We start from the raw sequence: 4,866 nt of genomic DNA on the forward strand, positions 1-4,866 counted from the left end.
ATTAGACTATTATTCATATATTTTAATTTTTTGGAAAATTATTTTAATTAAATTACTTTTAGTTCCTTCTAATTTAGTGATATATTCTATATTATATAATAATAAAACTATAGTAGATTAATACTTGAAATTCTAACTTTAAAAAATAACTTCTTTAAAAATAAAATATATTTAAAAATTAAATATTAATTAATATAATCTCTAGTCTAAATTATACTAATAAAATTCCTAAGTTTAGGGTCTTATCTATTAGAAATAAAAACTAAAGCTTTGGTTTTATTCAAATATTTATATATTTTATTAAAAGCGTGGCTATGGCACAGTGGGAATTTTATTATATATATTAAATTAAAATAGAAATATAATATAATATATATATAAAAAGTCTAATACCTAACTAATATTTACTCTTAAAGGATTTACTTATATACTTATTACCTAGCTTACATATTAACTACTACCTAGAATCTATGGATATTAAGATATGATATATATTAAAATAAAAGGATTTCTTAATAATATATTTTAATATAGTTTATCTAGCTAAATTAGATTATAATTTTTTATTTAAAAATCTTAATATTAAAATAATATAATAGAATACCTATTATATTAAAATCTTTATATGACGGCGGCTCTGTTTAGAAGCACATGACTACATTTATTTTATTTATTTTACTATTATTTACTATTATTTTCTTCAAATAAATATTTGTAGTAGTTTTTATTTTCCTTTTTCTCTTCTTATACTTAAAGTTCTAGAGTAGTTAGCACCAATATATTCTTATTTTATTATATTAAATGGCCGTTTTATAACTTTAAATATTATTTTTTATTTTTTTTCTATTACTATATATAGCCAGCTCTTATTAAATTATTAATAGTTTTTATCCCGCGTTATTAGTGTTATTTAATAATAAAAAAATCTCCTTAACTAACAAAATAAATATATAAAGTAAATAGAGAAAGTAGCTAGACTCTTAGTCCTAAAAATAACTAATAATATTTTATAATATTACTTAATAAACTAGATAGAAAAAATAGTTTTAACTAGACTAAATTTAATATCAGATATAAGAAAGATTTGAAATAAATTTTTAAAATCTTTCTAAAGATTTTAATAATCTAGAGACTGAAAAAATAATTTTCTTAATAAATAAAACTACTAGAGGAAGGAGATAACTATTTTTATTTAAAGATATAATAATATTATTAAAGAATAAGATATCTTGTATAAATTACTTATTAGGCTCTAATTATTTTCTGAAGTATAACTATTCTTAAATCTAAAAAATATTAAAAATCTTTAATCTATTTTATTTAATAATAGAAAGAATATCTTTTTTAAAACCTAGATACTAGCTATGTATTAAAAACTAAAAATTAATATTAATTAATTTATTATTTTAATAATATATAAAGTTTATATTACTAGCTATTATAAAGGCGATATAAAAAATATTTAATACTCAAACATTAACTAAGTATAATTAATCCTTATAATAATACTAAGAATATACTAGAATATTTAAAAATTATCTTTATTAATTTTTATAAGATTTATAACACTTGTTACCAATACTAGAATCTATATATAAAAATTAGAAATAAATTTTATATTCTTATTTTTATTTTTGATTACCTTACGGTGGAAGCTGGAATCAGTAAGAATTTCTAAAAAAAATTTATATAATAAATTATTTTTTAAATTAAAAAAATCTATTAGATAACTTTAATGATAAATATTTTTTTTAATAATTATATAAAAAAGTATACAAACTCTACAGACTTAATTAATAATTTCATAAAAAATTATACTAAAAGTAATATTATTACTATTAATAATTATAGTAAATCTTATAATTCTTACATTTTCTCTAATATTTTGAATTTTAAAAATATTATTTTTAAGATTTTAATTTATACTTTAAGTATAGAGCTGAAGATTAGAAAAATATTAATAAAAAAATATTTTTATTATAAAAAGCCTAGCTACAAGAATAGAGAATATTCTAAAAAAATTATATAAATAAAAACTCTAGAAACCCCTATAGAGAAATTTAAATTAGTAAAAAATAATATTTAAAAAAATCTTTATTCTAAGTAAACTAGAAATTTAGGTAAATATAATAAATTTATAAAATTTATTAAAGAATAATAATAATAATCTTTTAATTATTACTTTATTTTTTAAATATAATAATATTATTTTTATTTATATACTTGCTGATTCCAGAGCTAATATTTATTTAATAATAAATTTTTAATTTATTATTAAAATAATCTAATACTTACAATTCTAATATTATTTCTTTTAAAAACAATAATTCTAGTTATAGGTTTTAGTAAAGGATAAACTACTAATCTAATATATATAGTCTAATTAAATCTTATAGTTAATAACTACTAATTTTTAAATACTTTATTTCTTATATTAGACTTGAGAAGACATAATACTATCTTTAAAAGATTATAGTTTATTAAATATAATATTTTATTAGATTATTAGAATCGCCAACTAATCTAACTAAATTAATTAATAATAGAGAATAAAATAAAAGCTAGAGTTTTTAAAATTTTTTTTTAAATTATTCAATCGTAGTCTCTAGTAGATTGTAAGTATTAATAAAATATAATTTAAAAAATAAATAATCAAAGATATTATAATTATTATTAATTTTTTTTGTTTTAACTAAAACAGCCCGTGCAAGGTCTTAGTAAAGATAAAATATAATCTAAATAAAAAGATTTATTAATATTATTTTTCTTTTAAAATCTTAAAATCTGAACTAAAGCTTGCCCTAATTTAAATTTTTTATAGAAAAATAATTTTTATTAAGCTAGCTAGCTTCTAATAATATTTAAAAATCTCAGAGATAAAGATCTTTATTATTTTATTTAATATTATTAAAAATTTTTTATAAAGAAACTAGAGGTTCTATATATAAGTAAGGAAATTAAAATTAAAAATTCTTTTTTAAGTAATACTATAATCTAGTAAATATTTTTTTTAAAAGAATTTAATATATTATTATTATCTTAGTAATATAATTATAGGATTTAATTAAATAAAGAATAACAATCTATTAGATATTACTTCTCTTTATAAAATAATAATAAAAAAACTATAGATCTTTTATAACTATATTATAAAAAATTTAAAATGAAGAATTTATTATATTAAGCTTTATACTCTTTATATCTCTTTATTCTAATAAATTAAAAGTCTGGAGGAGGCCTCTATTTTTATATAAATTATTAAAGATTAAATATTTTAATTAAAAAAACCTATATCTTCTACCTTTTATTAATAAGATAATAAATTATCTATATAATATTTAAATCTTTATTAGATATACTATATAATAAGATTTTAAAAAGATTAGAACAGATCCTGCTTTAAAAAACTTTATAATTTTTAAAATATAATATAGCTTATTTATATATATTAAATCTTTTTATTTAAACTTATTAATAAGTTTATTATTTTCTAATAGCTTATGAACAAAGTCTTAATAAAATATTTAGATAAGTTTATAGTCTATATTAATAATATATTAATTTATAGTAATAATATAATTATTTATAAATTATATATATATTTAATATTTAAGAAGTTATAAGCTGTAGGCTTAGAAGCTACTATTTATAAATATAAATTCTATATTATAAAGACTAAATTTCTTAGATTTATTATTACTACTGATAATACCTAGATAAATCTAATAAAAATTATAATTATTATTGAGTGGGAGATTTTAATAACTATATAAAAAATCTAATTATTTTTAAGCTTTTATAAATTTTACTGAAGGTTTATTAGAGCTTATAATAAAATAATATAATTTTTAATATAGTTAATCTAAAAAAAATATTATCTTTAATTAGGATTATATCTATACCAAAATCTTTGAAATATTTAAGAAAATATTAATCTTAACTTTTATTTTTATTTATTATGATTCTATACTTCCCACTCATATTAAAATAAATATTATCAATAAAACTATTATAGGAATACTGAATACTTTTATAATTAATAAATAAAATTTAATATTTAATAATTTATTATTCTAAGATTATATCTTCTATAGAATATTAACTATACTATTTATAATAAAAAATGATTAGTAATTATTTATACTTTAAAAAAATATTAATTAAAGCTAAAAAAACTTTAATATATAAATTATTTTAATAAGCTAATTAATTATTAAGCCTTAAAATATTTTATATCTATTAAAAGATTAAATACTTATTAAGTATAGTAGGCTGAATTTCTTTTTTAATATTACTTGTTAATTTAATTCTAACCTAGAAAGTATAATGCCTTAATAAATATATTAATTTATAAAAATGATAATAAATAAATCTTGATATAATATTATTAAATCTTATTATTCCTAGAATACTTAAAGAATGAAGTACATTTTTTTTATTATTTTTAAACTTTTAATTATCCTTACTTCCGTATAGGAATATCTGCAAATTATAAATTAATTTTTAATAATTAATTGGAATTATCTCTTTCTAGTCTTACTAGGAAAGAGCTTATTATAATAAAAAAAATACATCTTAAAAATTAGATTTCTATTTAATAATTTATTAATAATCTTAAATAATAGGAACTTACATACCCAACTACTAGATAAGATCTATTATTAACTATTATTTATATATTTAGATTAAATAAAAATATTAAATTTTATAAAATATTAATATTATTGGGATACCTAGAACCAAGATATATATTATCCATTTAAATAATTATCTAATCTATAAATATAAAAATATAAAATAGAGTTTTTCTTAAAAACTTTAATAATCTCTACCAATTCTAGACTATTTAGGATAGTATAGATTAAT

Source organism: Aspergillus ibericus (genome assembly GCF_003184845.1).
Source record: "Aspergillus ibericus CBS 121593 unplaced genomic scaffold BO80scaffold_1, whole genome shotgun sequence".
NCBI classification, from domain to species: Eukaryota; Fungi; Ascomycota; class Eurotiomycetes; order Eurotiales; family Aspergillaceae; genus Aspergillus; species Aspergillus ibericus.